General features: G+C 43.2%; 1 protein-coding gene across 1 annotated transcript in view; it reads right to left on the reverse strand.

Annotated features, from left to right (window-relative positions):
• The window catches only part of LOC124545942, a 366,720-nt gene that overhangs the window by 274,977 nt on the left and 66,518 nt on the right, over positions 1-25,225 (reverse strand). The gene's annotated exons all lie outside the window — the stretch shown is intronic.

Below are 25,225 nucleotides of genomic sequence, written 5' to 3' on the forward strand. Positions count from 1 at the left end.
TGTATCAGACCTACTAAGGAGACTGCCCACACTACGCTTGTCCGTCCTCTTTTGGAGTACAGCTGCGCAGTGTGGGATCCTTACCAGGTAAGATTAACGGAGTACATTGGCAAATAGGGTTAGTGGAGTACATCGGGAAAATTCAAAGAAGAGCAGTACGTTTTGTTCTATCAAAAAATAGCGAATAGGATGAATATCATCAAAACAGAGGCGTTTTTCGTTGCGGCGGAATCTTCTTACGATATTCCAATCATCAACGTTCTCCTCCGAATGCGAAAATTGTTTGCTGACGTCGATCTGCATACGAAGAAACGATGAGCATAATACACGGAGGGAAATCTGAGCTCGCCCAGAAAAATAGAACTGTACCTTTTTTCCGCACGCTGTTCGAGACTGGAAAAAACGGAGAATTATTGCGAAAGTGGTTCGATGAAATCTCTGCCAGGCTCTTAAGTGTGGTTCGTAGAGTATGTATGTAAATGTAGCTGTGGATGTAGAATTTAAGTAAATCTGATTTGCATCCTGATAGCGACGCTACGTGCGCCACTCTTACGCAACTGGCGCGAAATCCGAATAGACATCATCCGTCACACGTAAAAACACACTTATCAACTTTCGTTTTTGTGGCAAAACTCCTTCTTGCTCTGATTTTTTTTTCTGGGACTATACGGTGATTAGAAACAGCCTCGACAGGTCGCAACGTTGTGACAGGGTAGGTTGCGCTGAGAAATAACTGTTAAAAAAAATTCGATACGTTGGCCCGCTTCCGAGTTAATTAGCATTGATGTTAGGCAATCACGCAGTTGCGTGCACAAATTTAAGTAACATTGAGTATCACGACCAAGTGGCCTCTACGAACCTCCTCCTCCCCCTCCCCAAGTTCGGCGACACCCTCTGTGCCACCTCCTCAGAGCAATTTGAACGTGTGTCTGTACAGAGACAATGCACGCGAGGTTGTTAGGCGTCTGCCGGCAAACGACCCCTCGACACCCTACAAGCAGGCAGCAGGAATGTAGTGCCACTGAACTGAAGGATGTCGCGAGGTTATTAGTCTGCAGCCGCCTAGGAATTGGAGAGGGGTTCTCTCTGTGTAGGTACATTTTTAAACTGCTCAAGAAAGGTGCGTGGGTGATACCAAGGGTGTTGCTAAACTGAGGGAGGGGCAGGATGGGTCTTAAGGACACCCTCTGACATTTGATTCACATATATGTCGGTGTTGCAGACACCTGTGATCATGACACAGAGGTGCGCGGAGCTGGAAGGGGGCAGAAAAAGCATAGAAACCCTTTGCTGCTACGGATTACGTTCAGATTTGGTCGAATGGTTGAAACGACCGCGGGTGTGAGAAGTGTCAAAGGTTGTCGAGGAGATCGCATTGCTGCTCATAGCACTGCGAACCATCGTTTCCAATAACGAAATGTATGGGAACCAACGCATAAAGAGAAGGGGTGGTTCACTGATGTCTTTTATGGTATACTCTGTGGATTTCAACGCTGGGCGGCGCGGTTCTGACCTCCGTTACACATTCGCTAATGGACGGTGTGAAATGTGAGTAAGGGGGAGGGTAACGGCAACTTCCCGTGTGACACGATCATGGTGGGGTTGAACAGAATTATGGTAAAATTTGGTGCAAAGGTGACGTCATTAACCCACCTTATACGTCAAACTAACTTGTGAGGTGCTGTCTTTTCTTCGCATGTGTCGACGCCTTGCCGTCTAAAGAGTCGCCAAATGCGAGGTTGACGTCGCAGGGCGCCACGCTTGTGCACGATTACGCAGACGTGTTGTAGGCTCATCTGAGCGAAATTTCAAACTTTTCCTTCAGAATAGGGGCCAATTACGGGGTTGCAAAGAAAGTTTTTTTTTTTTTTTAATGTGTTGCTCAGCGTATTTAACAATTTCTGTGAGACTATACGAGTTCGCTGAACGTTGGGAAAGGAAGTCCACATAGAACGTCTGCCGAGGTTTTACAAGGATACGGCTATAACAACACAATACACATAACGTTCGGAAAGGAAATCGAAATACGACCAATGCCGAAATTCTACAATATTACGGCAATCCCACTACTGTTCTAAGCGTGTAGAAACTAGACCATCGCGAAGAGGCATAAAAAGATGGCAGAAGGATGTGAAATGAATTTACTTAGATATGTAGATTCATATATTTTAATGGATAAAAAGACAACTAATGACATTCGAGCTGAGCTGAATATGTAAAACATAACTGACACAATAAAACAATAATCAGATGAAATGGAAAGAACATACAAACCGAATATCAGATGCCAAAAATCACTAAAACAATAATATAATCTTAGAGGCAAAATATCTTCGGATAGACCAATGAAAAAGGACACAGAATGGATCAAAAAGCCAAACCCTGATGTAGATGATGAAGATGAAGATAACTTCGCATAACGAATGATGTTAATGTGTTTTATCGACATTAGTGTAACACTTTCAGTCATTCCATCACCTAACCAATTTATAATTTGTTACTTTTTTCTATTGTGACGGTGTCACTGTTACACGTCGATAGACAAAATCAGCTCATCACTGATAATGTGTTACCTTCTTACAGGTCATAGTGCCACGATTAGTAAGGGTCTCATGGAAGGTCTTTTTCTAAGGAAAGTTATTAGGCAAAGAATGTAAGGAGTAGTAACGCAAATAAATTTCACGGGTAGTAGCCTTACGTGTATTGAACGATGCCCATAGCGCCCTTCGCAAATAAAGTAAGAAATTCTTTGTCATCAATTGCATACTAAGTAGAAGATTATATAATTTTAAATTTTTATGGAGTTCCGATTTTTTTTTGGAAACAAAGCTGCTAAACTGAAAAACATTACGTATAGTACGAGGGTTGTTTGTTAAGTAAGGGCCGTTTTTATTTTTTTTTAAAGATACAAATACTTTTGTAAAAAAACTTTTATTTTCTGATTCTACACACTTTTACCTATTTTTCCACATACTTGCCTTGTTTATTTAAGCACTTGTCATACCGTACAACTAAGTTTTTAATTCCCTCTTCAAAGAATTCGGCCGCCTGCTCCGACAGCCAAGAGTTCACGGCCGCTTTCACTTCATCGTCGTCATTGAAGCGCTGCCCACCAAGATGGTGTTTCAGGTACCGGAAAAGGTGAAAATCGCTATGAGCAAGGTCGGGGCTGTTTGGTGCATGGTCCAAAACTTCCCAGCCAAAAGAATCAATAAAATCCCGAGTCTTTTGAGAGGTGTGAGGACTAGCGTTATCGTGCAGGAGCAAAACTCCTTTTGTCAGCATGCCGCGCCTTTTGTTTTGAATTGCTCTGCAGAGCTTCTTTAGAGTTGCACAATAGGCATCTGAGTTGATTGTCGTTCCTCGTGGCATAAAGTCTACTAGCAAAACACCGCGCCGGTCTCAGAACACAGTTGCCATAATCTTGCGCTTTGACAGCGTCTGTTTGGCTATGACCTTGACGGATGAGGTTGTGTGTCGCCATTCCATCGATTGTCACTTGCTTTCGGGAGTGATATGGGATACCCATGTTTCATCTCCAGTGACAATTTGACTCAACATGTCATCCCCTTCTTTCTCGTAACGAATCAAAAAGTCCGATGAAATGGTAAATCTCTTCCCTTTGTGGTCCTCTGTGAGGAGTCTGGGTACCCACCGAGAACACAGTTTCTTAAAGTTTAGGTTTTCAGACACAATCTTGTACAAAACCGATCTTGAAACTTGTGGAAATTCCAAAGAAAGAGTGGAAATTGTGAATCTTCTGCCCTCACGAATCTTTGTTTCGACTGCAGCCACCATATCATCAGTGATCACAGAGGGCCGGCCTGAGCGTTCTTCCTCATGGACGTTCTGACGGCCATTTTTAAGCTCTCTAACCCACTGACGCACTTTACCTTCACTCATTGCATTCAAGCCATAAACTTCTGTTAACTGACGATGAATTTCTGCAGCTGATAGGCTTCTCGTGGTCAAAAAACGTATCACTGACCGTATCTCACACGCGGCGGGCGATTCAATAATCGTTAACATTATAAAGTAGTGCAGCGATGCGTACACGTCAGCTACAGAGCTGCAACTTGCATCAGTGTGAACGGGAAGGATGCCGGCAAGTGGCGCGGTGGCTTGTTGCGGCGTCCGCGCGAAATACGGGACTATACGCGCGAACGGCCCTTACTTAAAAAACAACCCTCGTACTTTACGGACAACAGGACGCACTTTTTCCTCCGAAAAGCTGCCTCCAAAATTCAGGTGCTTTTTATATCCGAAATTAATATAAAAATGACCAGTGTTTGATTTAAAATTCCCGCCAGCCTTAAAAACGGCCGCGTATTCGATGCCACGGGAAATCTCTCTCCACCTGGTTCCATTGGATTCAACTGGCATCATCAATGAACCGATGCGACGAACATGAACCACGGGGATTCACAAGCTTGCTAACATTGACTGTCTGTCGCCCCGCAATCACGGACCTAGTACACTGTCTAGCCAATGATGCGTCATTGCAGTCTACAGTGCCAGTGCACTTGAATTGAAAGTGATTTGTGCCATTGGTTAGTAGCTAGTTTCGTAAGAGAAAAAATAAAAGGTATTCACATGATGCGTGCTATAAATTGAAAGCCATGGCATATACAGAAGAACATGGAAACATAGCATCTGAGTGGCATTTCGGCCCTCCACGAACAGAAAAACACCTTTTACGATTGGCGGGCTAGTAAAGAAGAATTGAAGAAAATGAGGAAGACTGAATGTGCCAATAGAGGACTGAATGCTAAATAGCTAAAACCAGAAGACGACATATTGAAATGCATTCAAGGAGACCGTTAAAACGGTATTGGAATTAATACAAAAATGACTCAAACACACGCTCGTAAGCTAGCACTACAGTGCAACTTAGGACGCTTTAAGGATGAAGTTGGTTGTTGCTGCAGGTTTATGAAGCGCCATGGACTTAGAATGCGAACTAAAACCAAAATATCTCAGAAAACGCCACAATAGTATGAAGAGAAAATATTATGTTACCGTCACTTTATTGTTCAAGATCGAATTGTATCCAGTGTGGAACGAACCGAAATAGCTCATATGGTGGAAACTCCTCTGACATGTGATATGCCGAGCAACAGAACTGTTGCCATGAAAGAGGCTAAAACTGTAACTATAAAACAAGTGGATATGAAAAATGCACAACACTGTAGATCTTTCGTACTGTGACGTCGGTACTAAACTTAATTGAATGATCATTTTCAAGCGCAGAATAATGCGAAAACTTCCCGAAATACCGTCAGGTGTTGTTTACGTACATGGCACGGGTTGAATGAAGGAGACTGGTGTCAAATTATGGATTAACAGACACAGGGAGAGAAGGAAAGGTGTTTTATTGAGTAAGAGGTCTCTTCTTGTGCTAGATCAGTTAAGTAATTATTTGAAAAATTCTATGAAAGAGAAGTTGAGACAGGAACATACAGAGCTTACTATTATTCCGGGAAGATTTACTTCACGATTGCAAGTTCTTGAAGTCTATATATATATATATATATATATATATATATATATATATATGAGACAGGAATGGAACAAATGGATGATGAAAGGAACCCAACATGAATTCACGCCGAAGGAAACTTAAAGCGACCTACAATCAAACAAGTACGTCAGTGGATAAAACAGTCGTGTTATATAGAGTGAGAGAAGACGTTATTATTAAATGTTTCTAGAAGTGCGGCACATTTGACGCTCTCAATGGAAGTGAAGGCTATCTTTGATACGAAGAGGAAGAAGAATAAGAGGAAGAAGAAGAAGAAACTTCAGATAATGATTTTCATGGATTTTGATGTACAGTTCGCTTATATAAACCAAGGATTTTTTAGTCTGATTTTGCAGTCTAATAATAAAAATGTTATTTTTTAAAAATTTCTTAAAGATTGAGGTGCGTTTTATAGTTCGTAGCGTCTTCTAGTCCGTTTCGTCTTATAGCCCGCAAAATAAGGTAATAAGATGGCCTTCACAAGGTTATAGCCAAGGGTATCTCATACGAAGAAACTATTGTTTCTACAAAATTTAGGGACAATCCTATTGTATTTTATCCATGAAAGCTAAGAAAACAATAAAAAATATATTCTTGTTGCTGATAAGAAAATATAAGGCATAGTTCGATCTAAAAGTAAAGAAAATTCGCTTAAGACCTTGTGCAGATGTTCCATGACAGCTGTCCTTCTGTGTTCAGAATGTCCCGCCAACTGTGCACTTGGAAGCGTAATTTGGCTCGTGCAAGCAGAAATGGCTCGTAGCAACCAAATAGTGATGTCAATAATGCTTCTTGATGTGAAAGAATGAAGTTACCGGTACAGTCGTTAGTGACAGCGATTGACTGGTGCAGTTTCTCACTGATCGTGCACTGAAATAAGCAGTGGAGTGCATCATAAAGTATAATCGCCTAAACAGCTGTGTATGGCAAGCTCAGTGTTCGTGTCACCATCGTTCACATGTGGTTGCAGACAGATTAGAATCGAAATGGAATTGTAACATTGATGATTTACAAAACTAATAGTAACGCTTTTAAGGAAAAAATTACTTTGTGGGACGTAACTCAAATTTCGCACAGTAACATGAAAGTGCAACTCACCGAGTGAGGTATTGGCCATTGCCTCACGAAACATGAATATTTAGACAGATCAGCTGATCCTGAAAATTAGTGATCATCTCTTTACATGTGATGATCACCGTGTTCTGTTTGTTGGCGTGATATCCAGCAAAAAAATTTAATGCGAAATGCTGGTACATTCATTGTGGTAAAATGTTATGTCTCCTTAGGATTAAGCAAAAAGTATTTCAGAGGGAAACTTCATGTTCTTCTCGTTCAGTCTAATTATACCACGCAAAGGAGATGTTGCTCTTGCTGCATGCTGAACAAAGGAAGTCAATGTGTCGTTATAGATGAGGTCGACAGAGATGGAACGGCAACTTAATATACTGAAATGAACGTAAAATTAGAAATTTCTACACAGTTTTGTACCAATTCTATGAAAACATTTTTCGACGCTGCAAAGCTCGCAGCTATTGTTATGGTGACTCAAGACAGATTATACAGTGCTGTAGCTGCTTTATGATCGTGCCCTGAATTGTGGAGTATTTCGTTGTCCCGGCACTGGAAACACATTTTCGAATTACGTTGTGGTCGTGCACTACGCAAGGGGTCACTAGTCCACTGCGGTGTGGAAGCTCGTTGACAGTTACTAAGGAAAACGGGTCCTGTGGAAGCATAGTGCCACGTACGTGAGTGCAGCATGGAAGCAGCGGTGGAATGCAACGTCTCCACGGTGCATGACCAACTGTAAAACGGACGTTATCGAGCACAAAGTATCTGCATTTGAGAGTGTAGAAGAAGATGGCAGAGCAAGGACGTGGAAGGGTTGGTGGAGAGCTTCGCTTACGACAATACGACACAACATATGCGCACTGGTAGTTGTCAGAGTTTGACTGACCAGCATACAGTGCGGTAGTCTGCGCCATGATGGGCGAAGTTGGCCTAGTATTGTTTGTTGGTGTGAAGAAGCACAATAAATCCGCAATGAAATTATTTGTGCCATAAGTGCATTTTAGTGTATTTCCATGCGGTGGCCGTGATGCTGTGTGAGTGTTTTCTCTGTAGATTCTATATCCGTGTATATCCTTGTAGATTGTGTTGTTCTTTCCAATGTCTGCCGGGTATACGCTGGAGAGGTTGCTAGTCATTGCTGTTATTTTACGTTAGTGCCCTCTCGAAACACGATCTGCAGGCAGAAGAAATTTTGTTCTGTCTGCACAACGTATGCCACTGTTTTGGGATATACTTTTGCTGCTTATGATTGTTGTGCATCTTAAGGATCAGATTATTTTGTTACTGTGAGGCGAATAACTATTTTATTACTTATTTATTTTTCTTCTTATGTGGTATGCCATTTATTATCTGATGATAATGATTGCAAGAGGCTGAGCGAAGGGGTTTGCTATGTTCATATGTGCTCTTGTGTCGTAAATCATTGTTCAGTATAAGAAAGAACTATTAAAAGCCCCCCATTGCACAACCCCCTGCCAGACGCCACTTCCACCTTAATCCTGAACCACCTCATTATGTTACCTCCACTCCTCCTATATGCCTGAAACTAGGTACATCTGGGAAGCTTGTGACAAATATGTGTATCACCCTTGTAAATCTGCAGTGCGTCGTCGGTATAGGAGTATGGTAGTAACATCATCAATCACTGAGCACTGCTCAGATAACCTGCTTTCCAGTCAGTGTCTGTATGTCGAGAGTTACTACATTATTCAGTATTATATGGGATTATAACTCTTTAGTGCTACCATGCCTATGGTGCTCGCTGTACAGTTTTGACTGAACATACGGCATCTGCATTAAGAAGGACACCATGTGCGACAGACGTGTAAGTGACCTCTTAGCAAAAACATCACACCTATCAGTTCTTCCTACATAGAGATATCACACTATTTTTCATGCACGATACTCTCCAACGCCTCGCACATTACAATCCGTATTTACACTTATCATGAACTCTCATCAAATCATATTTATAATGACAAGAATGTGCATTTCATCACCATCATCTTGTCAAAAACATCATCAACTATTTTAATCTCTTGTACCATTTCGTGTAAATTTTAAATACTGTGCAATACACGGTAAAAGAGCGGGAAGATCGGCTTTTTGGGCACAGCTAAGCTGCCTCAGAAGGAGATAAGTGAATAATTAATAAATAAATAAATAAAACAGGAGACATGTTTGATAATATTTTCCATCGCAAATTTTTGATTGTCGTACAGTCAACAAAAATCTAACAAGTTATCGCATGTAGCGAAGTATGTTTTTCTGTTCAGTCATTGCTTTTATCTCTAACTAAAAATTGCTGTACTGAGAAAGTATTACTGTTGTAATAGCCGGCCGCGGTGGTCGTGCGGTTCTAGGTGCTCCAGTCCGGAGCCGCGCCGTTGCTGCGGTCACAGGTTCGAATCCTGCCTCGGGCATGGGTGTATGTGATGTCCTTAGGTTAGTTAGGTATAAGTAGTTCTAAGTTCTAGGGGACTGATGACCACAGCAGTTGAGTCCCATAGTGCTCAGAGCCACTTGAACCATTTGAACTGTTTTAATAAATATGGTCTGGGGTCTCAGGTTATACGACGGAATAGAAAATAAATGGAAAACTGTCAGATGCAGCTGATGTGGAGTCATTCAAAAATGTAGTTAGATGTATTAACCGCAGAAACTAGTTAGCATTGAACCTTATCAATATTAGGTCTTAGTCACTCAGGGAGATCAAAAAAATGCTTCAATCGAAAACGGCTGATTATGTGTTGTACAAAACATTCTCGGTTCTCTTGCCGCTTAAAACATGAGACAAAGTTTTAGCTTCCGGACTCATACTTCATCGGATTCAACGGGAACAACTCACTCTCGACACTGCTCTTGCGGTGACCATTCGTAGCCCATAGATAGTCCCATGCCAAGTCGACGTACACCATCATTACGTCCCACTATGATGCACTATTGGCCCTTCTTAGGGAAATAATCAATGCCGAGTAATTTTCTATGTCGAGACTCGCTTCCATGCTCCAGTAACATTACAGCCGCCGTGCCAATCTAAGCTGGTCTCGTATATTCTAGAAGAGTGGGACTAGATTTTACGTTCGTGAAACATTATTCTGTGTTTATTTATGAGACACTTTCAGAAACTACTAGTCCCTCAAGTTCTCGATTGTTAATGTGCTAGTTGTGGACTTGCCAAAATCATGTTGGCTTCTAATCACGTAGCCTGATTTCTGTTAATTCACAGAGCACAGTGTCTTTGAAGGAGAAAGAGGTTAATCACAGAAATACAGACTGCTTTAACATGCACGTATAAGGGAAAAGGGAAACGATGCAACAAACTACTTGTTGGTATTTTCTGTTACGTTGAAAAAGGCTTCAGTTTCATGGCTCACAAAATTCTGCTCAGCAAACTAAAGGGATATGGGATTAATGGCATCCCTCTTGCATGGATAGATTATGACCTCCATATCAGGAAGTAGAGAGTATCATTAACATACCGCATCTCAGGCACAAAAATATCTCAAAAGGAGAGAATATAACATGTGGAGACAAATAACCAAGTGAGAGCATGACATAAGGACATCTCCTTAAACTCGGTCATTATTTCAGGAAAAATGCACATTACATGTTAGCTATTTTCTGAAGTATTCTCATCATCTTTGTCGGATCAAAAGTGTTGTAACTTCTTAATGCCCTCACCCGTTTATGACATGGGAAGCGAAGCTCGCAACAAATAGAAAAACGGATTTATACCTTTGCCAGGGGTGTTAATTTCAATCTCCATATAACCGAAAACGGAAAAAGCAGAATTGTCTACCCCAGACAGGATATTATTGTTTAACTAGAAATTCAGATGATCGACGTCATGGATGATAGATTATCTGGTACTCAGCTTCCTTTTTTTTTCTTTTTTTAATCACGCACCGACGTTTCTTTACTGCCGGAACTGATGTGGTTGTCATGCATGGCGAAAAAAGTACATGAAGTATATGTTACGCACGGGAGGTAACTGCATAAAAATCAACATAATTACATAATGTTTACATTTTGCATGTGCAGTGCAGCAGTCGGCTGCACTCATACTGAGCTGCGCTCATGTCCTGCCTGTAAAGAGTCGCCGTCATCCAGCCAACTCGTTATCGCAGAATCAGCATTAGTTGTTCCGAACAGCAAGTTCATCAGCACGAAGTAGTTTCGTGAATCCTCTTAATGCACAACAGCTTTTTCAGTACATCCGTGTACGTGTACGTCAGTCCTCGATACCAACATGTTCTATTGATCGCAGAGGTAAAGGGGACAGGGGTTTCGGGAGCCCTTTGCCTAACGATTATTGGTGTAGTTACCAGTACAGTGTAGCTCACCTACAGTGTAAGATCAAAATTTAAACACTACCAGCTTCCTCCAGCCTGGGCAATTTCAGCATTACGTGTAGTCCAGTGTCGAACTTAACGCGTCTTATAAAAACACCATTTGTTCATGAGCGGTTCCTGAAGTAAATCACAAAAACCAGGATTTTTGGGTATGAAAAATACGAATTGTTGGGATGACCACTTCTAAAATTTCTGGTCATATCAGTTTGTCGAATTCTTTGCCGTATGTTCTTAAGATTATATTCTCGGGGAACTTCGTAAGAGTTTTTAATATCATTATCTATTAGCGAGATCATGAGTTTCAGAGTTACCTTACTTAAGAAGAAAACGGCAAAAACGTGTTTTTCAGCCGTTTTTGGAACATGTACCGCTTCTATCTAAATACACTCCTGGAAATGGAAAAAAGAACACATTGACACCGGTGTGTCAGACCCACCATACTTGCTCCGGACACTGCGAGACGGCTGTACAAGCAATGATCACACGCACGGCACAGCGGACACACCAGGAACCGCGGTGTTCGCCGTCGAATGGCGCTAGCTGCGCAGCATTTGTGCACCGCCGCCGTCAGTGTCAGCCAGTTTGCCGTGGCATACGGAGCTCCATCGCAGTCTATAACACTGGTAGCATGCCGCGACAGCGTGGACGTGAACCCGTGAACCGTATGTGCAGTTGACGGACTTTGAGCGTGGGCGTATAGTGGGCATGCGGGAGGCCGCGTGGACGTACCGCCGAATTGCTCAACACGTGGGGCGTGAGGTCTCCACAGTACATCGATGTTGTCGCCAGTGGTCGGCGGAAGGTGCACGTGCCCGTCGACCTGGGACCGGACCGCAGCGACGCACGGATGCACGCCAAGACCGTAGGATCCTACGCAGTGCCGTAGGGGACCGCACCGCCACTTCCCAGCAAATTTGGGACACTGTTGCTCCTGGGGTATCGGCGAGGACCATTCGCAACCGTCTCCATGAAGCTGGGCTACGGTCCCGCACACCGTTAGGCCGTCTTCCGCTCACGCCCCAACATCGTGCAGCCCGCCTCCAGTGGTGTCGCGACAGGCGTGAATGGAGGGACGAATGGAGACGTGTCGTCTTCAGCGATGAGAGTCGCTTCTGCCTTGGTGCCAATGTTGGTCGTATGCGTGTTTGTCGCCGTGCAGGTGAGCGCCACAATCAGGACTGCATACGACCGAGGCACACAGGGCCAACACCCGGCATCATGGTGTGGGGAGCGATCTCCTACACTGGCCGTACACCACTGGTGATCGTCGAGGGGACACTGAATAGTGCACGGTACATCCAAACCGTCATCGAACCCATCGTTCTACCATTCCTAGACCGGCAAGGGAACTTGCTGTTCCAACAGGACAATGCACGTCCGCATGTATCCCGTGCCACCCAACGTGCTGTAGAAGGTGTAAGTCAACTACCCTGGCCAGCAAGATCTCCGGATCTGTCCCCCATTGAGCATGTTTGGGACTGGATGAAGCGTCGTCTCTCGCAGTCTGCACGTCTAGCACGAACGCTGGTCCAACTGAGGCGCCAGGTGGAAATGGCATGGCAAGCCGTTCCACAGGACTACATCCAGCATCTCTACGATCGTCTCTATGGGAGAATAGCAGCCTGCATTGCTGCGAAAGTTGGATATACACTGTACTAGTGCCGACATTTTGCATGCTCTGTTGCCTGTGTCTATGTGCCTGTGGTTCTGTCAGTGTGATCATGTGATGTATCTGACCCCAGGAATGTGTCAATAAAGTTTCCCCTTCCTGGGACAATGAATTCACGGTGTTCTTATTTCAATTTCCAGGCGTGTAGTTAACCATAAGAAATGGCTCCAATTTTAAATGTTCACTCTTTTGATAATACTCTAGAAATCACATTTTCCCACTTTCGAAAATCTTTATCCGTTGTCAAGATAAATCCGATAAACTACGATTATTGGATACCAAAAGTAACAATTGTGGGAAAGGTCACTTCTGTAATTTCTATTCATTGCGCGAAATTTTTACCATGTGTTCTTAAGATTATGTTGTCAGAGATCCTTGAAACTTTTTTCGATATCAGTATCCCCTACCGACATAAAGAGGTTCAAATTTAACTTAAAATATACATGTCGTATGCGGTCTAACGCCCAAATATGCTTTTAATTGACGTCGTAGAAACGTAGTAAAGGACAATGATGGAAGGGAAAAGTGGCAGTGAATAGAAAAAGAGAAGGGTGAAGGCGACACCAGTGGGAGCCAAAGGGAGAGGAGATAGTGGTGGCTGGTGAGAGACAGTGACACTTAAAGAGAAAGAGAGATGGATACGGATTGAAGCAGCGGGGGCAAAATAGAGAGGAGACAGTGGAAATATAAAAATACAGATGAGTAGAAACCTTACATAGGCTTGTAGGGTTTGGATCCTACCAGGTCGGCGAACTTTTACACGCACGTATAAGGGAGGGTGCTCTCTAGACCGAAATTTGAAACACGTGGGTATAGAGAAAAAAATAGATGTATCACTCCAGAGCGTTTGAGCTGCAGAGGTATTGTGGAGACAGTGGCATTGGGGAAAAAATACAAAAGGAAACCGTGTAATAGAGGATGAGACAGTGGCAGGGAGATATTATATTGAAAACCGGTAGAAGATAAAGGGGACAGTGGGAGAGAGGCATATTATACAGTTGCAGTGAGAGGAAGATGCTAGGTATGAAAGGTTAATTACAAAGACAGACGCTATGGAAGTGTTTTGAATGTTGTGTATTAACACAGCGCCAACGGCATTGGTGCCAGTGTTAACACTGGTTCTCGTCGGATCACCGAAGTTAAGCGCTGTCGGGCTGGGCTAGCACTTGCATGGGCGACCATCCAGTCTGCCGAGCCCTTTTGGCAAGCGGGGTGCATTCAGCCCTTGTGAGGCAAACTCAGGAGCTACTTGAGTGAGAAGTAGGGGAACCGGTCTCGTAAACTGACATACGGCCAGGGGAGCAGTGTGCTGCGGACATGCACCTCCATATATGTATCCAGTGACGCCTGTGGGCTGAGGATGACACGGCGGCCGGTCGGTACCGTTGGGACTTCCAAGGCCGTTTAGGACGGAGATTAGCTTTAGATTTTAGTATTAAAAGAGCGCAGATTTGTTCGCATGCTAATATTTTTGCCGAGCAGGGTGGAATGTGGATTGAAACAGTTGATTACTCACTTTTCTGCCAGAGGAACAATTTCGCCTTTTCTGTGCTACGACAGGAGCATTTTTTCGATAGTTTTTACCCTACCGCTAGTTAAACAATTATCCTTTTACGAAAGTGTCACCGTTGTGAAATGGCTATTTGTTTTGTAAGTGCATTCATGTTATTATTTACACACTTACTGCGAACGTATGTGAAAATTAAATTGCGGAACACAGTAAGGAACAAAAACAAAAAGAAAAAATTTTGAAAGTGTTCTTTCGTAGCTCGGTTTCACTTTATATCGGACCAGACTAAATGCATGGCAATACAAGAAGTGTCCACACTTTTTAATGACAATGTGACCGGATACGACAGATCAATCCGTAATAAACTATTTTTGATGAAACATAACAATTGTCAGTTCACCTACGCGCTTCGCGATTATGTGAATTGGGTCACAAGTAAACGCCATCTGCATTTAGTCGGAAACTGTCTCCGACGAGTAAAATATGTTAGCATGAATTGTTAAGATCTAAGAGTGCGTCGGCTGTCAGATTCAGTAATTGCAATAAGCATGCCATGTGAACGGCTGACGGATGAAAACCCTGGGAGTAAGGAAATTTCCGCCACGGAAATGGCATTCGTTGGAAAGAAAGTTTTGTTATCTCGGATCTTTCTAATGCACTAGTCAGATTTTAAGTGCGTGTAGTATGCCAAGGCTACCTGCAAACATATGCAGTGTTTTGCATACGCTACACCATAAAAAAGAAACACAAGAATGACATTTTCACTTGGACGTGAATGTTATCAGACGTTTTGAGTGATGGCCGCGTCAGCTATTCGCATAACACGTAATGCCTTACCTACACCTTACGCTTTTTTCGCTGCTTTCCACCTGTTGGGTACTAACTGCTGTTGTATGAGGAGGTTCGGGATTTTATTCAGCTTATGTTAGTGACAGTCATACAGAGAATACGTAGATTCTCTTTCAGACACATCGATGTTGGTTCTGTGCACATCTAGAGCTTTGTGGGTACTTCGTTGTATGTTAGAAGTAATTTGCTTGCATTACCCAAATATGCTGAAAGAATAGCAAGTGGAATCATTTTAAGGTCCCCGACAATAGAATTGTGTGAGAAGAAATTTAGATTGATCGTGAAACTGGTTTCTGAAGGAAAGAATGGAATGTGATGTCCCGTCAAATCGAGATTACTGGACACGAAGATCCACCACAGTTGGCGAAGAATAATGGCAAAAAATCACACCAGCTTGTCAGAAAAGTTATGCTGAAATACGGTTGAAGGGATGCGTGAAATAAATGGGAAATTTCAAACTGGATACCCGAGAGTTACTTGTCGCATTTTAAAAGGACACACTCCTGAAAGGGCCGCATTTTTAGCAGTATCTTCACCTTCACAGCGCAACCGATCTATAAATGAGAGACAGCTCAAAATTCTTACATACAATTAGTATCATTAGTCAAAGCATTTCCCGAAAACATCATTGAGATATTTACTATATTTTGGTACTGACAACAATATTTGTAATAGTATAAAAAACGGGACGCTATTTCACTGCGGTACCATTTTCTTTGGAACCACTACCTACACAGCTTGGAAAAAGAGTCAAAGTACAGACAACATTCACAAAAGTGTTTTATGCCTCCGGTTTCCTTCCCTAATGCTGATCTGTGAAAAAGACACGTAATTAATTTTACTACAATAGAAGTATTTAAAAATGTAGCTCAAATATCACCGACATCATCTTCATGTTACAAATTTTTCAGGAAATAGTAGGCAAGGGAGGTAGAGGATGTCATTCTAAGTATCTGTACCAATTTTTGTGAGTTTCACTTCAGTCATTTATGAGAAAAGCGTACCTGAATGATTAAAATTCAAGTTTTCGGTAAATCGCAAAAGAAGATTTACGCATTTATTAACTTACCACTATGCTCGTTTAGAACATTCCAGCTGCATAGTACATTTGTCCTCCTGTTTCGTTGTCCTACATAATCTTTCTCTTCGTTCTTTTCTTTATCCTTGACTGCTTGATAGCAGCTTCTGCAGCTGTCTCTGCTTCGGTTACCCTCCGCTTATCAATAGCAGTTAGAGCTGCAGCCATATTCCTTCCCGTCTGGGTGTTCAATTCAGAACATCGGTCCTTGAAATAGCACCATCACTCAATGTTATTATTGCATTCATTACACCAGTCTTCAGCACTGTCAGTTCAACAAATACAGTTTTGGGTATTCTGTCCCATATACAGCTCTTGAAGCTTTCATTTGCATTCTGAGAGAGACCATGCATACATTTCCTAAGTAAATAGTTTTCATCCAGCTAGATGAAAACTATGAAGGAAAGTACTCCAAACCGGCATTTCACGACAGCTAATCAGTAAAATATGCACCACATGTTCTAATGAAAGCATGAAAGCCTTCTGACTATGAATAGTAATGATTTGAAACCGGTAACGGTTCCTTTTGAATGAAGGAACTTAAAACAAAGTTGTAGTGAAGTTTACCTTTTTTTGGATATGTACTCTCCTCATGTGGTCTGCCACAGATTTCCTACTGTGTCGTAACAACGAAAGATAAGGCTTTGCCAACAGCCTTCACAGATTTTTTGGAATCCTAAATTACTACTGGTGACACATTCCAGGTATGGCAAGTCTGCAGTAACACTTACATTCCTGCGCTCAGACAAGCATACAGCTGGTAGCAGGAAGATATCTCGGATCCCAGAGAGGGAAGCGGAATTTCTCAAACTCAAGGAATGTTCGGCACAAACAGCACGGAGGGCTCACCCACGCATTAGTGCCACAGTGGCTTTCACGATGGACGTGAGTAAAATGCAGTCATCGCAGCACTGCAGTCGATAGTGAGTAGTCGATGGAAACTGCTCAATTTTACTCTTAGTATCTTACGCTGCAGCAGGAGAAATGGAGTGTTGTCAGTCGCGAACTGCTCGCGATCTTCACGGCCATTAACTGTATGCGATCGACTGTGGAGGGAAGAAAATTTACAGTTTTTACTGATCGTAAACCTCGAAACTGTTTCTTTCAGTTTTCGAAGCGTCAGCGTTCGCTACCGCAGTGTACACAAGCATAATATATAGCACAATTTGCGACTGATATGATTCGCATTTGAGGCAGAAACAACACTTCGCGCACTGCGTCTAGGAAAATTGTGCCAGCCTATGGACGGTGCCGTGGGCTATGAAAGCGGCCAAGTAATGAGTGAACATAATGCTGGACAACTTGCTCCAAAGTGAACATACAGCTCTCGATCGGCGACGTATTTCTGTCCCATATTGTGCTACGAGTATCTGATGCAACACGCACCGGAACAAACAACACCCGCACATTCGAGCAGAATTTCGGTACAGACATCTCCGAGCATTGCATCGTATGCATGAGCCAGGCATCCACCAAACAGAAATGTCAGTGGCAACAAACATGGCATGGTCAAAAATCGAGAGGGAGTGCCTATCTTCGTTGCACTCCGTCCTCAACCGTCAACGCAGCAAAGTCAGCCGATACGCTTTTGCACAGGGTTTCTCTACCAGCACCACTTGAGCCAGCCACTTTAGAAACAGTAACAGAGTTAGCACGTCATTCAGCTTCCAAATGAGACGTTGGAATCCAACTCCCATCCGTCAGACATGGAGAGAAAAAGTTTTTCTTCCCTAAAGACGTCCTTACATCATCACACGTCTCGCTCAGGTAAGCTACCGTCCACCCACCGTGTAGTTTGAAGATTTTCCAGAACTGCAATCGCGAAGCAGAGTGACTGAACACCGCGTACCTCTGCAAGGACGAATTTCTGCTGTACCGTCCTGTAAGTTTTCCATCCACCTGCGACGAGCCTACACAGCCGAATGACACTGAAGCCACACCACAGACTCCAGAGGCTCACTCTATTCAAGCCACCGCTGCTGCTTCACACTCCATCCCGCCGATAGTCAGGATCGTTGACCAAAAGGTTAAGGACCAATACCCCAATATGCCTGGCCCAGCTTTAAAATAGGTGGTGATAGGGTGGTAAGTGGCGACATCAGATCCTGTACTAGTAGCCAACGCAAGAAACAGAAGATGAAACGGTGGTTTGCAAAGAGTGTTTTCTACCGATAGAGATTTTTGTGTGGTTTTCTCTGTTATTTTTGTTTATTACTGCTTAGTGTCTATGCAAATAAAAGAAGACAGTGAGTAATCGTTGTCTCCGCACTTTTCATACTTTTTTCGACAAAATACCAATAAGTTCAAGGTATGACGTCACCAAAGTCACTTAACAGATGGAACAATTCCCTCCACTTTTGAGGCATAAATGTTCCCTCCTCAACACACTTTTGACCTTTCACTTAACTGCTCACGAATGTATGTCGTTACGTGGCTCAATAGCACCTCGAACTGGAGACTCCATCTTAAATACTGCAGCATGCTGACGTTGTCCACAGCTGTGTGGTGCTCACAGTCACTAGCTGGCAACGTGCCAGATACCAGTTCCAGTCTCTTCGTGTAACTATTTACTGTCTACGATTAGTAAGTTGCGGAAGGCTCTGGACCTTTCTTAGTTATGGACTACTGTAATTTAAAAGGATACTCTATTTATGAAGAAACAGGAGCACTCTCTGCTGGTGAAGGCAGTTCAGCTAGCGTGCACTGTATGTACATTCAGTAAAAGTACTTTCGGTTTGAAGTTAAGTGCGTAAGGACGACCTTCTTGTCATATCAACTACTTGACAGTAGTAGGGCAACAAGGACGCCACCGCATTTCGTTAGTGTGGGTTGCCTACATCAGGGGGCAGGCATGCATTCAGAGGCAAACCTATTGTTCTCCTTTGATTGACAGGTAATTTACCTACTGATACGCTAAAAGGATCCTTTCTTTTGATTGACAACAATACACCCATGTACATATGGCGGTGGTATGGCGTATGCAAAGGATAAAATGGCAGTGGATTGGTGGAGCTGTCATTTGTACTCATGTAGTTCATGTGATACGGTTTCAATGTGATCATGGCCACATGGCGGGAATAACGAACTTTGAACCAGAATGGTAGTTGGAGCTACATGCATTGGACTTTGCATTTTGGAAATCGTTAGGGAATTCGGTATACTGAGATACACAGTGTCAAGAGTCTGATGGGAATATAAAATTTCAGGTATTATCTCTCACCATGGACAACACAATGGGCGATAGCCTTCACTTAATGACTGAGAACAGTAATGTTTGCACAGAACTACCAGTGCTAACAGGCAAGCAACACTGCATGAAATAACCTCAGAAATCAATGTAGGTCTTTCGACGAACCTATCCGTTAGGACAGCGCGGCGAAATTGGGAGTTAATGGGCTATGGCAGCAGCCGACCGACGCGAGTTTCTTCACTAACAGCACGACATCGCCTCCAGCGGATCTCTTGGGCTCGTGACCATATCGGTTGGGCTCCAGACGACTGGAAAACCGAGGTCTGGTCAGATGAGTCCCGAATTCAGATGATAAGAGCTGACTATAGGGTCTGAGTGTGGACCCAAGTTGTTGACATGGTACAGTGCAAGCTGGTGGCTGCATAATGGTGTTGGTCGTGTTTACATGGATCATTGACTGTATATGGTTATGTATGGCCACTTGGAGACTTCACGACCACAAGCAACAAAGGAATTTCTGTGGATGACGATGTGCTTTATAGCCAAGAGACAGCTGTTCACATGGTTTGAAGAACATTCTGGACAATTCGAGCTAATGATTTGGCCATCCAGATCACCCGACAGGAATCTCATCGAAATTTTATGTGACATAATTGAGTGATAAGTTCGTTCTCAAAATCATGCACTGGCAACATTTACGCAATTAGGACGGCTATACAGGCAGGATGGCTCAGTGTATCTGCATGGGACTTAACAATCACTTGTTGAGTCCATGCCAATTCGAGTTTCTGCAGGACATCAGGATGTCCAACACTTTATTAGGAGGAGGTATCCAATTACATTTATCACCTCAATGTACGTGTACCAAGTTCAGCTGAAACTGATACAGTGGTTTAGAAGGAGATGCGGATCATACGTACATGTACAGGTTGAAAAGTATTTAAACCGACAAACCCTGGGAGGTTGTGGGTGACATCAAAACAAATATTTTTCCCTTATTTTTTTTTCCTATGAGGATTATTTCAACTGGTGGAGGCCATATTACGCTCTTCAGTTTTTAGAGGCCGTATAACGATCTTCAGTTGTTAGAGGGCCTATTACGCTCTTCAGTTGTAGGTAACTGCTGTCCACCAGCGTAGTAGTGCATTGTCTCTGTTTACTAATGGAGCGATACACGTGGAGTGATTACACTGATATGGTTGGTGCTTACTACGTAGCGGACCACAACGGACGAGCTGCACAGTGGGTTTATCAACAACAATATCCTAATCGCCGTATCCCGCATCATACGACCTTTGCTGCTGTGTACCAACATCTGCGTGAGACCGGGTCTTTTAGCAGATTACCTGGACAGAGACGCCGTCGCTCGGTAAGAACGCTGCAATTTGAGGAAGCTGTCTTGCAGCATGTGGAGCGGGATACTTCAATCAGCATTCGTGCAATTGCACGTATCATGGGGATGAATGAGACGAATGTAAGAACAGTTCTTCGAGAGCAATTTTTACGTCCATTTCGCTTACAGCGTGTCCACAACCTGGAACCAGTTGATTATCCACCCAGAGCACAGTTTTCGCGGTGGTACCTGGAACAGTGTGAAATGTATCCTATATTTCCATCCTCTGTGTTATTTACCGATGAAGCAACGTTCGGGCGTGATGGAGTCTTCTACATGCACAATTCGGATGTTTGGATTGAGGATAGCCCACATGCCACAGTTACTAGCGCTCATCAAGTGCGGTTCTCCATTAACGTGCGGGTCGGTGTTGTTGAACACTGCTTAATTGGGCCGTATCTGATACCTAGGCCATTAAATGACAGGCACTATTACAATATTCTCGCCAGAGCATTGCCAGAATTGCTGGAAGACGTCCCGCTCCCTACAAGACAATGCATATGGTTCCAAGATGACGGGGCGCGGGCACATTTTAGTCGTCGTGTGCGTCGACTCCTGGACCGAAGGTTAACAGAAAAGTGGATTGGCAGAGGTGGTCCTGTAACATGGCCTGCTCGATCCCCAGATATTTCCCCTCTGGACTTTTTTGTGTGGGGAGAGATGCATAACCTTGTTTATGCAAGTCCTGTTGCATAAGAAGAGGATCTGGTTGCCCGGATAGTAGCAGCAGCAGGAGCAATTCAGGATACTCGTGCGGTTTTTGCGCGTGTCAGACAGAACATGATCCGACGGTGTAACCATTGTTTGCGTGTCAATGGAGGCATTTTTGAAAATCTACTGTAATTGAAATTGGGTTGTGTTGATGTATTGCCTCTTGGTCATAAAAAATGGAAAAGTGTTTGTTGGTTTAGTTAATTTGCCACCAGAGAAATCTTCCTCGACCGGTTTAAATATTCCTCATAGGAAAAAATGATATTAGGGATAAATATTTGTTTTGATGTCCCCTACAACCTCCCAGAGTATGTCGGTTTAAATACTTTTCACCCTGTATACATCCACTTTTATAATGTGTATGGAGATGTACAATATAGTAGATTTATAGTTATATGTCTTCTGTATCACAGGTTGCCTGTTCGCTGCTGTTTCTTAAATCTTCTCTACAGTCGTATATTACCACGAATATCGTGCAGTGTTCGTAGTCGTATTCTCACCGCGAGTGTTCCGATATCTGGAGATGGAGCTCGGTGTACGGTGTCTTACAAGGATGCTCGGACGGAAAAATTTGCATGCACTGAATATAAGCGAAAATTCGGCTCTTTGGTAGCGTCTGTACCTTCCTCCGTGGGAATGCAGTGAGACCTGTAGATAATGTGGCTCGTGGAAGTGCCAGACCGCACCCAGATTTTCAGTCAGCTTGCCGGAAAGAAAGGAATCGCATCTTGAAATATCTGGACTGCGTATCAAATCAGCACTACCCAAATCTTTCCGGTCTTGGTCAGATTGTTGGCACCGCTTCAGTGCGGTTGGACGTGACATTGAGTTAGGTCCTGACGCCGACAGTATTTCATGGTGAATCTGTCAGAAATGTAGACGTTTCGCCCTCTAGACTTGTAATGTGTTAGAATGGAATCTGCTGGAAACCGGGATCATGCAGTCTCTTCCGACAATGTATCACTCTTGTTTCCCAATGGTTTTAGCGTGAGACGACTCTTGTAAGTTACTTTCTGAAGCCTGTACGTACATTCGTTAGGCACAAACTGGACAGATTGCTGCACTACCTTACAAGTAAATCATTTCACTGGGCACCGGAATATTAAGTTTTTAGACGATAGTCTAAATTATGTCTAAACCACGAAGAATATTTAAGGAAAAACTGCGGTGAAACGAAAACAAAGTCAATCGAAATTTTTACAGGACTATGTTAGTGGAATGAAATATTGGTAAAATTCAAAAGGGAGATAGAGATATGTAGGTGGCATAGGTGACGTTTCCCAGTTAAATCATCGAAGATTCGCTGAATAATGTTCATGTCTGGGGAGTTTGGTGGCCAGTGGTAGTGTTTAAACTAAGAAGATTTTTTCTGGAGGATCTCTGTAGCAATTCTGGACATGTGCGACGTCGTATAGTCCCGCTGGAATTGCCCAAGTCCTTCGGAATGTACAATGGACATCTACATCTACATCTACATCCATACTCCACAAGTCACCTGACGGTGTGTGTCGGAGGGTACTTTGAGTACCTGTATCGTTTCTCCCTTCTATTCCAGTCTCGTATTGTTCGTGGAAAGAAAGATTGTCGATATGCCTCTGTGTGGGCTCTAATCTCTCTGATTTTATCCACATGGTCTCTCCGCGAGATATACGTAGACGGAGAAATATACTGCTTGACTCCTCAGTGAAGATATGTTCTCGAAACTTCAGCAAAAGCCCGTACCGAGGTACTGAGATTCTCTCTTGCACAGTCTTCCATTGGAGTTTGTCTATCATCTTCGTAACGCTTTCGCGATAAGTAAATTATATTGTAACGAAGCGCTCTGATCTCAGTTGGATCTTTTCTATCAACCCTATCTGGTACGGATCCCACACCGATGAGCAGTATTCAAGCAGTGGGCGAACATGTGTACTGTAACCTACTTCCATTGTTTATGGATTGCATTTCCGTAGGATTCTTCCAATGAATCTCAGTCTGGCATCTGCTTTGCCGACGATTAATTTTATATGGTCATTCCATTTCAAATCACTCCTAATGCCTACTCCCAGATAATTTATGGAATTAACTGCTTCCAGTTGCTGACCTGCTATATTGTAGGTAAATGATAAAGGATCTTTCTTTCTATGTATTCGAAGCACATTACACTTGTCTCTATTGAGATTCAATTGCCAATCCCTGCACCATGCATCAATAAGTTGCAGATCCTCCTGTATTTCAGTACAATTTTCCATTGTTAGAACCTCTCGATATACCACAGCCTCATCCGCTAAAAGGCTCAGTGAACTTCCGATGTTATCCACAACATTATTTGTATATATACTGTGAATAGCAACGGTCCTATGACACTCCCCTGTGGCACGCCTGACGTCACTCTTACTTCGGAAGACTTCTCTTCACTGAGAATGACATGCTGCGTTCTGTTATCTAGACACTCTTCAATCCTATCACACAATTGGTATGATACTCCACATGCTCTTACTTTGTTCATTAAACGACTGTGGGGAACTGCATCAAACGCCTTGCGGAAGTCAAGAAACACGGCATATTCCTCCGAACCCGTGTCTTTGGCCCTCTGAGTTTCGTGGACGAATAGCGCGAGCTGGGTTTCACACGAACGTCTTTTTCGAAACCCATGCTGATTCCTACAGAGTAGATTTCTAGTCTCCAGAAAAGTCATTATACCCGAACATAATACGTGTTCCAAAATTCTACAACTGATCGACGTTAGAGATATAGGTCTATAGTTCTGCACATCTGTTCGACGTCCCTTCTTGAAAACGAAGGTAACCTGAGCCCTTTCCCAATCTTTTGCTACGCTACGCTCTTCTAGAGTCCTACGGTACACCGCTGCTAGAAGGGGGGCAAGTTCCTTCGCGTAGGCTACTCTGTGTAAAATCGAACTGGTATCCCATCTGGACCAGCGGCCCTTCCTCTTTTGAGCGATTTTAATTGTTTTCCTATCCCTCTGTCATCCATTTAGATATGTACCATTTTGCATCTGTGCGACAATCTAGAGAAGGAACTACAGTGCAGTCTTACTCTGTGAAACAGCTTTGGTAAAAGACATGTAGTATTCCGGCCTTTAGTCTGTAATCCTCTGTTTCAGTACTGTTTTGGTCACAGAGTGTCTGGACATTTTGTTTTGATCCACCTACCGCTTTGACATAAGACCAAAATTTCCTAGGATTTTCTGTCAAGTCAGTTCATAGAAGTTTACTTTCGAATTCATTGAATGCCTCTCGCATAGCCCTCCTCACACTACATTTCACTTCGCGTAATTTTTGTTTGTCTGCAAGGCTTTGGCTATGTTTATGTTTGCTGTGAAGTTCCCTTTGCTTCCGTAGCAGTTTTCTAACATGGTTGTTGTACCACGGTGGCTCTTCTCCATCTCTTACGATCTTGTTTGGCACATACTCTTCTAAAGCATATTATACGATTGTTTCGAACTTTTTCCACTGATCCTCAACACTATCTGTACTTGAGACAAAACTTTAGTGTTGAGCCGTCAAGTACTCTGAAATCTGCTTTACGTCTCTTTTGCTAAACAGAAAAATCTTCCTACCTTTGTTAATATTTCTATTTATGGCTGAAAGCATCGATGCAGTAACAGCTTTATGATCGCTGATTCCCTGTTCTGCGTGAACTGTTTCAAATAGTTCGGGTCTGTTTGTCACCAGACGGTCTAATATGTTATCGCCGCCTCTCGATTCTCCATCAGTTGATGCAGGTGACCAGACCGAGTGCTTACGTCCAACTGCTCACGCCGCACATCATTACAAAGCCTCGACCAGCTCGAACACTCCCCTGCTGATATGCAGGGTCCATTAACTGCCGAGGTTGTCTCCATACCCCTACACGTCCATCCTCTCGATACAATT

The sequence above is a fragment of the Schistocerca americana genome, chromosome 8, assembly GCF_021461395.2.
Source record: "Schistocerca americana isolate TAMUIC-IGC-003095 chromosome 8, iqSchAmer2.1, whole genome shotgun sequence".
Taxonomy (NCBI): Eukaryota; Metazoa; Arthropoda; class Insecta; order Orthoptera; family Acrididae; genus Schistocerca; species Schistocerca americana.